The sequence below is a fragment of the Vidua chalybeata genome, chromosome Z, assembly GCF_026979565.1.
Source record: "Vidua chalybeata isolate OUT-0048 chromosome Z, bVidCha1 merged haplotype, whole genome shotgun sequence".
In the NCBI taxonomy this organism is placed as follows: domain Eukaryota; kingdom Metazoa; phylum Chordata; class Aves; order Passeriformes; family Viduidae; genus Vidua; species Vidua chalybeata.
In genome coordinates, this window is record NC_071570.1 from 39,343,015 (window position 1) to 39,356,134 (window position 13,120).

The 13,120-nt window shown below is 43.5% G+C and overlaps 1 long non-coding RNA gene across 1 annotated transcript; it reads right to left on the reverse strand.

Annotated features, from left to right (window-relative positions):
• Positions 1–67: 67 nt before the first annotated feature.
• On the reverse strand, positions 68–1,732 carry LOC128781964 (uncharacterized). Its single transcript, XR_008428590.1, has 2 exons — positions 1,513–1,732; positions 68–328 (listed from the first exon to the last, which is right to left on the reverse strand). It is a non-coding gene; the product is annotated as an uncharacterized LOC128781964 (long non-coding RNA).
• Between the last annotated feature and the right edge of the window lie 11,388 nt (positions 1,733–13,120).

Genomic DNA, 13,120 nt, shown 5'->3' on the forward strand with positions numbered 1-13,120 from the left:
CTGGTGAGAATAAAGGCAAGAGACTGATTCACTGCAGCTTTGAGGTAAAGATATTGACTCCATCTCATCTGTCTAATGCTTACATGTTTATTGCTTTTATCTTCCCTATAGAAAAAAAAAAGTAAAAGAAGAAGATTTTTTTTTTTATTTAAATATTTTACTTTCTCTGTAAGTTGAGGGAGGTGATTCTGCCCTTCTGTTCTGCTCTGGTGAGACCCACTGCTGCTGCATCCAGCTCTGTGGTCCCCAGTGTAAGAAGGCTGTGGATCTCTTGGAGCAAGTCCAGAGGAGAGATGCAAAGATGGTCAAGGGATCTGGAGCACCTCCCCTGTAAAAAAAGGCTGTGTTGAGTTTGTTCAGCCTGGAGGAGGAGGAGGCTTCTGGGAGATCTCACTGCAGCTTTCAATACTTCTGGAGGGTTTACAACTAAGATGGGACCCACAAGGGATAATGGTTTTAAACTAAAAGAGGGTGGATTGAAATAAAATATAAGGAAGTATTTTACATGAGAGTGGTGAGACATTGACACAAGTTGCCCTGAGAGGTGGTGTATGTCCCATCTCTTGTAACTTCCAAGATCAGGCTGGAGGGTGCTCTGAGCACCTTGATCTAGCTGAAGGTGTTCACATTCTTTGCAGTGAGGTTGGAACTAGAGGACTTTTACATTCTTCCAACCCAAACTATTCTGTGATTCTGTGAGTGATCTGTGTATTAGAGGTGGTTTGAATAGGGAAGTGAATCATTCTCCAGATAGTTAAGCAGCCACACTCTTCCTCCAGATTTAATGTGATAAGTTACTACTCTTAAGTCTACCAATCTACTGTCTATGCAATTCAGTTGATGGGAATTGTCCTTATTCAATACTAACTTTCAGTTATTTCTTGTCAGATGTTTATTTGCTCAGAGAACAATATAAATTCTGGTGTTTAGTTGTTAGCAGTTGCTAATGAAACTACACTGAGTGTTCAGTGGATTTTACATCTTCTGAAATACCATCTGCCTGACTGTGAAAGTACCAGGCTTCTGAATTAACTGTAGTCTTCCCTCTGCAGCTGCACCTGCAGAGGGCCGTGGTGCTTGTTCATCCTAGTCTCTGCTCTGCGTGCTGTGATAAATATCTTTACCCTTTCTCTCCATAAACATCCCGTCTTTCGCATCTTGTTCTGCATTGGTTCATTACATGCCATTGCCTTTGGGATTTTTAGAGAGCTTTATCAAAAAGCTAAAGTTAGTCAGGGCCCAGCTGAGAGAGAAGACAATTTCACTTCACGGGCAGCGTGACCTGGACTGCAAAGAGAGATTCAGCTCATGAACAGAGGTCAGGTATTGGAGTGATTTATGAATGTGGGTGTGGTGGTGCGTAGCTACACAAAAGGGCAAAAAGCTTTGTGAATCTGAAGTTAGAGTTTCGTTTCTGTATTTTTCTGTATATTCATCCCTCCCCCTGGAGCTATTCCCATTGGACTTGACCTGTAATGTATTCAGACTGGACACTGTTTCTATTGGTTTTACCTTATCACCTATACTCCCTATAAAAGCTGTAACCCAACCCCTGCCCAGGGTCACTTGTCCCTGCGGCGTTCGAGCAATACAACTTTCTTCGAACTGCACACAGGTGTCCTCTCTGGTCTCTTTGTCTCGGTCCTAGTAGCGTCCTTAGAACAGTGCAGCCCGTATCGCACGAACCAACTGCTGCCTGGAATCTCGGCAGAGACCCAGGAGCAGCGGCGTGTGTTGCCTAGCAACTCCCATCCCCCCACCCCCCCGCGACGGTGAACCTCTGGCTGGCGCCTGGGAAGAATGGAAGCCGGGTGGGGACAAAAAAGGCGACATGTGGGCTGCACAGAAACACAAGAAAAGCTCTCAGGATCCTCCTGTAGAAATGTGTAGTTAAAAGTGTGTGTTTTGAGTTGCTCAGCAAGATGTTGTGCTGTAACTGAGCCAGTGCCTAGACATGTCTGTGGAAGCCTGTTAAGCCTTTGAAAACCAAGTGAATGCTTATAGTTAAATAATCCGCAGTCAAAAAAATAATTTTCGGAGTTTAGGAAAGGTCATCTATTCTAAGTAAACTTCATAAAGACCGGATGCTGGTGGGAATTTTCCTTGTGTATTCTCTGGTCATCTTTTCCCCCAGAGGCTGCTCCTTCCATAAGCATTTGTACTTATACTTTTTATTTTGGAAGATTTTGCTGGTTTCAAATCTGTCCTGAAAGAACGTGCTTGAGATTGTCCAAAAACTCACCAACAAGGGTATGAGCAAAAGTCAGATTTAATATAAACTAAAAAGCACAATGAATGCTTTTTAGAAAGCATTGGTAAGATTCACTCTACTTAAAAAGGACAACTGAGGCACAACAAGGGAAAGCAAGCAACAACAAAACCAAATAAAATCCAGGCAATCAAAACAGAAATGAATTGAAAACTACCGAGGGGGATGTGTGTACATGTGTGTATGTAAAGACAATGTAAACAAGGATGAAAACTAATGTGGCCTAAAGTTGAACAACACAAACTCAACAGTGCTTTAGCTTAATTTACACCTTAATTTATAGCTTAACAATCTAACAGATATCACTTAAGAGCATTTAGCCTAAATTATAATTGTAACTTAACCTAACTTCCATATTTGCTATAGCATATGCGCAGAGGGGTATGGAGGCAGACACAGTCAGTGCAAGAGAAGGTAGCTGAGGAAAAATGTCCCTCAGAGCTCAGTGAAAATACTTGCTTTTGCATCTCCTGATGGGCGAAAGATTGGGCCTCGAGGAGTGAGGGTATCACCCCAGGACATGTCATGGTTCAGTGATCCTCCAGGTATAGCAAACATTAGGGTTTGCTGGCTCTGGGAGGTGTCCCCCTCAAAGGGACATTGCTGATCGCAGGCTTGCTGCGGTCCAGGAGAGCTCAATGGACTCATCTCAGACTGCTGTTTATAGGGTTGCAAAAGAGAAGGCCTTAGTCATAACAATGTTTCATCCTGGCCACAGTTGGGTCAGCACTTTCTTTGAAAGTGTGGGAATAGGAATGTTATGCTATTCAGGCCAGAGAGATATTTTCCAAGGCTGGTCATGAGAAAAACAAGCTTGTGTTATGGGTAAAAATTGACCCAGCCAAATTAAAAAGGAAAAAATAATTTTTATTATAAAGATCAAAATCTATCTGAGCCAGCCAGAAAGAAAAGGACAGAGCCGAGCCCGGGATCAGCGCTGGGTAAGACACAGGTCTGACCACTCTGGCAGAGGGTCTCTCCTATGCTTCACGCCACCAGTCCTGGGCGAGCAGTTTTTATACAGTTTATTTTGCTCGAGGCCAGGATTTCAGTGATAAGCCTTTTCTTCCTATTCAAAGTCCCACATATTCATAAAGTCTCTTTTCTCTCCCCCGGGTTGAACAATCCGAGGTCCGGGAAGCAATGTACATCGATGATGGAGTTACGGGAACCCGGGAACCCGGCATTGAGATGCATCCTCTGGAGGTTCCAGCGATCCCAATCTCAGGGTGGTTGTCGGGAGGATCATCGCTTGTGCGTTCTTAGATTATCTCAAGAAATGGCCCATCTCCAAGCGAGCCACATGCATTAACTTGTAAATGAAGCCTTGTCTACAATGGTTTAGACATACATGAGGCAGCCCCCCTTGCCCTGGTCCGCTTGCTTCGTGTCTATATTTTAATCATATTAAAAGAAAACTCGTACTCATATATTACTTTATAGGTGTGAATTATACCTATTACACATAACACTTGTTAGGAGTTCCTGGGAACAGACAGTGTTTCCAATAAGCTCAGAAAGAGCTGAGCCAGGTGGTCGTTTCCAAGGAAAGGCCTAAGAAGCATTTCTCATATCACACTGCAACCTGGAAAGGAATGGTGGGGGGTGCACCATCACAAAAATCTGTGGGAATCATGAAGATAACATGAAAGTGGTGTATGACTCCCAACACATTTCAGTGAGCAAGCAACAGCTTTCAAGCCCAGGTTCCACAAATAACTATGAGGCCTGTGGCAGCCAGTGTGGCATAGCTTCACTCCCTTCAGAAACAGCTTGTGTGTGGAAAGGAATGAGGCTAAGCCAACCTAGGCAGAGAGAGAACAAAGGAAGCAAAGAGTGCTTGCTTCCTTTGAAGCACTCAAAGGAAGTTGAGAGGCAAAGTGAAATGTCTGGAGTGTTTGAGCAGTGGTGGGAAGGGAGGTTGAGTTCTGCTGGCTCCTGGGGTGAGTTTATCACCTTTTGCTGCTCCCAGCCTCACCATTTATTTTCTATAGGAAATCTGATAGCAACGTGCTGATGGCTGGCCCCTAAGGCCTAAGAATATGTAGCTTTGTCTGCAGAGGAGTGACAAAAGCCTGTGTTGGGCTTAGTACTGTGCCACCACCTTGTAGCTTTTGCCTTACATTTCTGGTATTAAATCAAAGCACAGTTCATGGCTTGAAGTTAGGGATTTCCTGACACAGGGAAATTGACGAGGTGATTTGGGAGAGAGTGTGAGCAATCGTGCAATTGCACCAGAATAAAATACTTGTGGGTTTGCCTCTCAGACAATTCATTGGTGGGTTGGGAAGACATAGACACTGGGAGTCATGCCTTCTGACTTAATGCTTAGAAGGGCTTTACAGATCACCAGAAACTTGTTTTCTCTGTGCAATAAACATTGCAGAGACTGTAGTTAAAGAAAGAACAGTCATGGAGTGTAAAGCAGTAGCCAAGCAAGTGTAGAACAGCTTGTAGAAGGACTGGGATTTGCAGGTTCAGGGCAGCAAATGGCTGGGCAGGGTCTCTCCCAGGTACCCACAGAGGTGGAAGCCCTCTGCTAGAGGGGATGACAGCATTAGTTATGGTGAGTGTACCCCTTTTGTTGGTTCTGAATGATTTGGAATTAATTTAGAGCTAGAAATAAATAAAAACCTTTAAAACACTTCCAGAAAATGGGATGAACTTGTTTCCTGTTGAAAGGCTGTTGAAATATAATCAGATATTCAATCACAATTTACTGGGAACAATAACACTTAATGAGCTCTAGGAATTGCCAGGAGCCATAATTACTAATGAGCTATAAGGATTAACAAGCTTGATTCTACTCTCATTGAAATGAAGGCCTTTGTCAGCAGCAGTAGCAAACTATGTCTTAGGTGGTTATTTCCCTGGGAACACTTAATGGGCTTGACTGAGCTCATTAGTATATTTGAACAAAGAACATTTATTAAACCAGTCATTAGATTAGCTATAGATTCTATCCATTGGAGCCCATAGCTTGTTGATCCTTCAAAGGGATCCAAGCTGTAATGTTCAGTGTGGCAATTTGAGTTTATCCACCACAGGGCAAGATGACACTTCATTTACTTTGGAGTAGATATGCTGATAAATACTAAACCAGTATCCCTCCAGAGAAGTATGCTCAGGAACAAGACTGAGAATAATTGTCCCAATGTCACAATGAAGAAATCTGAGCTTTTGTTTTTTGCTCAGAAATCTTCTGACACTTGCAGAGAACAATAAAATATCGCAGTCTGCAAAATTATTCTTGGGTTCCAACAGTATAGTATTAGATTCAAAAGTTGTTTCCTTGGATGCTTACACTCAAGATACTTTTCATTTCTATGTTACTTTAAAATCAAGAAATCCAACACTCTCTGCTATCTTCCACCTCGGCTTCTGCCACAAAATCAGGAAGAGCACCATAGCAACTCTTAACCTATGCCGAGTCAAGTTTCTGTTGGATTTGATTTTTCTTTCTTTGGCAACATTTTCAAATTTGCTGTGTTCCTGACTTTCTGGTGACAGAAAATTATCCTAGAAAGATGCAAAAAACTTTTCTTCACATGGCTTGAGAACTCCCCAGCTAAGTAGGGATGAACTACAGAGACACAGGAGTGTACATCCCAGCTTGTGGTTTGCTTGCAGTAGGGCACTCTGCAACAGCACACACCTTAATTTTCTACAGCAGAGCAGGAAGAATTTAAAAACATCACCCATGTTATGCCAAAATTCTCCTTCAAGGAACTGAGGTCTTTGTGCATAATAGTGGTATGCCAGTTGATTGATAAAACTCAGGTAAGTGCTGAACTTCTGTAATGGAAAAAAAAGCAAGACTCTTGGGTTTTATTGCTTTTGTACATTTTAATTGCTACTTCCTTGTCAAATCAATAAATTGTGAATTCTTTAAATTTTGATAGTTTAGAAGTTAGTGAAGTTAGCTAACTCCTCAATTAATCCTTTTGAAAAGAATAAAAAATATTCTTGAAGAATAGAAAATATCCTTTATTCCTGTTACCACTTCATTGCATACTTGTAAGATTAAATTTCTTTCAGAGCATGTCTGCTTAGAGCAGGAACACATACCTTGTATCAGCAGCCTCTTTGTCAGCTGCATGTGTGATTGTCCCACCCAAATACTGCCACTTCCCATCCCACACCACCACACACTCTTCTGGACTGCTTCCTGCTTTCCTTGCAACAGGAAACTGTGGGCTGCTTTCCAACAGACCTCAGTCAAGGTAAATATCACTGTATTTGAAATAACCTTGGTATTCACATGAGGCAAAGTTCTGCCTTCCAGAAAACCATGGACAGCCTTCAAAAACTCTACACAACAGATTGTGCCGATGATTAAGATCTATTTAAATCTCTGTCTATGTGTACAGCTAGCTAGCTGTCGACACCAGGTGCTCAATGAGAAACTTGTTGAATATTCTAAAAGACTCACTAAACCCCTGAGCTCAGTGTAGCGATCCTTTCATCTTCCTGATCGATTTAAGAACCCCTTTTCAGAACAGTCTCCACAAGAATGGGAGCCGTCTAGAGCAGAATTGTTCAAGAGGACCTCCCTCCCCGCCCTTGCAACAGTGAAGAGCTGAACTCTTGGCATGGGGAGAAGGAGTTCAGTGGGTTTGGATTTGAGCTGTGACATTTCACAATTACCATGTCAGGAGCCCTTAACACATTATCCCTTTCCAGGAAACTTCTATGAAAGTCCCTAGGCTAGACATTCCATGAATTAAGTGCTTTGTAAACTTTGCAAAAGCAATCTTGTACCCTCCAAGGGTTCCCTCCAGTGTGTTCCCTGGCTTCTGAGTTAAAACATTAAGGCAGGGGACTGATGCCTTATCCATTCAACCTACAGAAGATTTCTCACCCTGATGACGAGGGATATGCCAAGCAAAAATCCAAAACCTTGAGAGAAAATGTTACACTACCTAAGGAAGAGATGTATTGCTTTTTGTGCTTCCTTTTCTTTCCACATGCCTCAGTTTGGGTAGCAGGTGTAAACTGAAATGTTGATGATAGATAAAAAACTACACTAACCTGGATTTCACACCTAGAAATGTTTTGTATTTTATTCAAAGTACAAGATCCACCAGGGATATATCTGGACTTGAAACTGCGTGTCTTAACCCCCTGAATGTGTTTATCTAAAATCTGTTTTATCTGGCTGCATTAGCTTTGACTAGGAATAACATGGTAAAGAACTAGACATGCATGAGGAAGGAAGAGATAACTTCCATTTAATGACTTGTGCAGCCTTACTTCATTATTTGAAGCCTGTTATTTAAAAAGCCACTGTCTGGAACTGTGAGGAATGGAGATAGGCTTTGCAGATAACCCAAGAAAGAACTGGACACAGTAATGACAAAGACAGTATACCTGCCCTCCGCAAACCTGTCAGTGCTGCTGGCAAACCCTTTTTTATATACAGCAGCACAGTGCTGGCCATCAGAGTAGTTGGTACCTTGCCAGGGACTCAACTACTCCCATTTCAACTCCCATGATTATTGTAAAAAAGGCGACCCCAACTCAGGAAATAAATGATCATGTCTGGCTCCAGGTCAGAAGGCTGAAGGATAGATTTATTAAAACTGTAGTATATTACATTAATATACTATTTAAAGAGAGCCTATCCTATTCTATATACTTACTTCTTACTTACCTATCTAAAAACTAACTTGTGACTGCCTGCCGAGAGTCTGAGACACAGCTGGATCCAATTGGTCATTGAACCCAAACAACCTTCACCAGAATCCAACAAGCAATCACTTCAGGTAAACAATCTCCATACCGAATTCCACATGGAGAAAACAAAGGAGCAGAGATACATTGTTTTTCCTTCTCAGTGTATTATGTCTCTCTGTCCAGAGAATGTGAATGCCAGACATGATTGTGGGAGGGGCCCCTGAGCTGCCATGGGAAGCTACACAAGTATAAGGGGACTTGTCCATCAGATGCTGTACCCTCCCCAGTCCATGTCAATCAACAGCTGTTCTACTCCCCTGTTCCAGAAAGTTCATTGTTCTTGTTACCCCTATTGGTTCTTTCTGTAAAGCCACTCCTTTCCCCTTTCTCCATTGGTTCTGTGCATGTCACCCCATCCTTGTTCCTCCCCTTAGCCTTTTCCCTATTGGCTCGTTTGTACCCCAACCACGCCTACCCCTCCGCTATTATATACCCTAGCCCTGCCTTTCCTTGGGGCTCTCAGAATCTGCTTCCCTTCGGAATGGTTGCCTTCCTGTACCTCTCCCACCTCCCTCGCCCTCTGCCTCTCCTACAATAAAACCCTCTTGGAACACAGCAGCCTGAGCGTCCTCCTGTTTCTCTGGTGGAACTATCCATAACTATCTGGGCACCTGCGGATTAGCCAGCTGTGGGCCACCCTGCTGGACTGGATGCCAGGGCGGCCTACACATGATAATTCCAGTATTTTCAAGTGGGAGACATTTTCGTATACTGCCTTTAACTCAGCCTTCGTTTCTTTTTCCTGTGGATTTTTCAGAAGCTAAAATGAATCTTTTCTTCACAAGCAAGGAATAGATAACACATGCTTTCCCACCACTTTGGGGTAAAAGGAAGCAAATAGTCCACAGTTTGTTGTGATTTGAATCACATTTAGGACAATGTCTGTAGGAGAAGAGATCGGGCACCAAACCTCTCAGAAAGACCCCCTGCCTGGGGGCAAGCCGCTGGGTCCTCCTCCTCCCACTTCACCCTTTGTCCCTAACTAAGAAACAAGCACAGTTTTATATCATGTAATGACAAATCTGCCAAGATATGGTTGGAGCTCCAAATTTTCCAAACATCCAGAGCCCTCTGTTTTTCTTTAGACAAGGTCTGGTTTCTTATAGGCAATGAGGGACTAGTGTGACAGTGCAGTTAGGAGTATTTACTTGACATTTGTGCCAAAGCACTGCTGAGAGTAGCCAAAGCCACCTTCTTTCTTGATGCTGAATGCCTTTTTGATGATGGCAGGACAGGGCTGTGACATGTCAGTGTAGGCAGGGAGCCATGTCAGCAGAAAAGCTGGACTCCCACACTGGAGTTTCTGCTCGGAGATACCTCTTGCACTCCAGGAAGCTGCATGTCATGGACTGCAGCACAACACTGCAGCCTCTGTCCTTGGCAGAGACAACTGGTGGTGGACTGAATGTGCCACTCTTAGAGCTTACATAATATTTATAGTATAATTAGAATGAACATTTGTCTTGTAATATTCTATTCTAAGAAATGTTTTGCTACTTTTTGTGAGCTGTTTTTTTGGTTTTGGGTGGGTTTTTTAGTTAGTTTTTTTTCTTCTTGGCATCATCGAAACAGCCATCTCTGGTGGCATCCGGGTGGTATGACTGTTTGTACAGAAAATTGTGAGGTTTCATCCATCAGAAGATAGTGACTTGCCCCTGCAGATAACAAATGTACTAGATTATGCAGTTTCTGGGTAGATAATGTTAGCAAGTTCTTGATAGCATTATCTGGCTTCAAATGCAGGAATGGTGTATCAGAAACATGGCAGTAGTTGTAGTCTGGTTTCTTGTTCACATGTCTGAACTAAATTTTTCACTAGCATGAATCCATTTGAGACAATATGAACTCATTTGTTTTTAAAAAGGATAAGCCTTCAGACAGAGAAAGTAGTTTGCAAACACTTAACTTTTAGCAGTATCCTACAATAATTGTGTCCTGGTAGCTGATAGTGGTTTGTGCTGTGGCAGGATCCCCATCAACATCAGTGTCTGTAATGGAGATGCACAACAAGACACAGAGCAAGAAGCGCTAGGGACTGGGTGACTAACTTTAGGGAGCAATACAGATATCAGGCACTTCATTTCTGTTGACTCAGGCCTAAACATACAGGTTAGATGCTACTTCTAAAATCACCAGGAACTTTGCTACGGAGTAAAGTTATGATTTGAGTAGTGGAAAAGATCTTGAACTACAGCAGGGTCTGTAATATGTTGTAATTGTACAAATGGAGTTTGAAATATTTGAGGAATCCTGCTACTATTTCTGCAGCATGGAGTGTGCCTACTTCTCTGCATTTCCCTGTTTGATGCCCTCTGCAGCATGTCCCTATAGAATGTGCCACTGTGCCACTGCTGAATTCTCCTTGGTCCCTTCCCACACAAGCCACACAGAATTCTACTGCACTGTACGAGATGGGGCCATGAATGATGGCCTGGGAACAATGCTTTCCTGCTCCTGGTGGCTCCCACCCAACCTGTTGCTAGACAAGAGCACCTGGTTTATAAAAGAAAGCCTTGGGTGCTTTTGGGGAATTTAACATATGTTTTGTTGTTCCTAGCACTTGCTAAACTACAGATCAGACAGAAGCTTTCTGGCTGGTGTGCAAGAAAGAGTAAGTCACAGATAGGGCATGTTCCCTCACAGGCTGGACAGGAGGGTCTGCGGTGGATGATCCAAATAACCAATGTCAAAATCTTCTGGGTATCACCAGGACATATTATCATCTCTATTTAAAGTCATTCTTGTTTATCTGCTATACAGGGTCAAGTAAGTGGCCTACATAAAGACATCATTACCCTGCAGCCCATAGAGAGAGAGATATCACCTGCCTAACTTCCCAGCTAAGAAGAAAACCACCATCCCATTTCAAGGGAAACGGTAACAGGGAGGGGCAAAGCAATCTCACTGCTGAGACAGACCTCAGCTCTGCGGGTGTGAAAATAATGACACACAACATAACAGTCTAACTTCCCATTAAAGCAGTTAACAGTTGGCAAAATGTGTCACCTACCTCAGAAAGAGCAGGAGAAATGCTACAGAATGCCTTTTGGCCCCCTGCTAGGAGCTGAGTTTGAAGAGGCCCTCATATTCCTCTCTCCTCTGTTGTGTTATGTTCAAGGTCTTGTTTATGGGCAAAACGAGAGAACACCCTACATACAAGTAAAGCCAAGATTTTATTGTTAATTGAGATCTGCAGAGTATGTTATCTCTAATCCAAATCTGATAGAGAAAAATAAAGAATAACAAGGCAGTTAAAACTGCAATATGGTTAAAAGTGTCAATAGTCATATTAATAATACAATTACAATATGCTTACTTTTGTCCTTTTTTTTAGGATTATGCTTATCTTTCCATTGCTCTTCTATGTCTTAAAGTCATACAAGCATAGAACAGAACACAATGAGTTGGAAGGGACCTATCAGGATCATCAAGTCCAGCTCCTAGTCCTGTACAGGACATCCCAAGAGTCACACCATGGGCCTGAGAGAATTGTCCAAAGACTTCTTGACCTCTGTCAGGCTGGTGCTGTAAGCACTGTCCTGGGGAGCCGTTCCAGTGCCCAGCCACCCTCTGGGTAAAAACATTTTTTCCTGATATCCAGCCTAAACCTCCCCTGACAGAAATTCAGGCTGTTCCCTCAGTTCCTGTCACTGTCACCACAGAGCAGAGATCAGTGCCTGCCCCTCCTCTTCCCCTCATGAGGGAGTTGTAACTGCAGTGAGGTCTCCTCTCAGTCTCCCCTCAGTCTCCTCCAGGCTGAACAGCCCAAAAGACCTCAGCCACTCCTCGCATGGCTTCCCCTCCAGACCCTTCACCATCCTCATTACCCTCCTTTGGACACTCAATGTCTTTCTTACACTGTGGCATCCAAAACTCTCGAATCCCAGCATTCGAGATGAGGTCGCCCCAGTGCAGAGCAGAGCAGGACAATCCCCTCCCTTGCCTGGCTGTTGATGCTGTGCCTGATGCCCCCAGGACAGGGTTGGCCCTCCTGGCTGCCAGGGCACTGCTGACTCATGTTCAACTCACCATTGACCAGGAGCCCTAGGTCCCTTTCCATGGCACTGCTTTCCCAGCATTTCCTTCCCCAGTCTGTATTTTCATCCAGAGTTGTCCTGGCTCAGCTGCAGGGTCCAGCACTTCCCCTTGTTGAGCTTCATGCAGTTGGTGATTGCCCAGTCGTCTCATTTGTCCAGGGCCTCCCTGCCCTCAAGGGAGCCAACAGCTCCTCCCAGTTTTGCATCATCTGTGAACTTGCTTAGCATCCATTCCAGTCCTTTTTCCAAATAATTTGTAAAGATGTTGAAGAACACATGGCAGAGGATGGAGCCCTGTGGAACCCCACTAGTGACAAGTCACCAGCCTGATGTCACCCCAGTCACATCAGTCACCCCGTAACTCTTTGTGCCCCACCCATGGCCAGCTGCTCACACCTCACAGGATGTGTTTATCCAATTGTGGGCTGGACATTTTGTCCAGACAGATCCTGTGAGAGACAGTATTAAAAGCTTTGCTGAAATCTGAAAAGGTTATATAAATTGGCTTCCCTTGATAAGCTAGGTGGGCTACCTTGTTGTAGAAGGAAAAGAGGTTCCACAAGGAGGACTTTCCCCTCATGAAGCCATGAGACCCTTTGGTCCATCATGCATGCTGAAGACATAGACAAAGAATGCATTAAAGAATGCATGAAGTCAGAATCTTCAGCCTGCAGACTTAAAACTGTGAATCTTCAGCTTCTGATGTTCTTTCTTGAAAAACTATCACATTGATGCTCTAGGATCTGATCGAGGTAATTTGTCAGTGTTTCCTAAGATGCAATTACATTACACCCTTTTTTCCCCCACAGGTCTGCAGCTACATTTTACAGCTGAATTTACTGTATATGGTTTACTCCACATACACTAAAGCCTCTTTTTTGTTCTCTTTGTTACTCCTAAACCCACCTTTCTCCAGCTCCAAGTCCGTATTTCTCTGCACTGACCACTGCTGAGGAGCTGCAAGGATTCCACTGCCAAACCTGTGCCCCAGATTTCATCATTTCATGCCCTGTACTGCTCTAAGCTTCATACTGTGTCTCCATCATGGTATTGTATTAGGTGTAAATATCTCCATTAC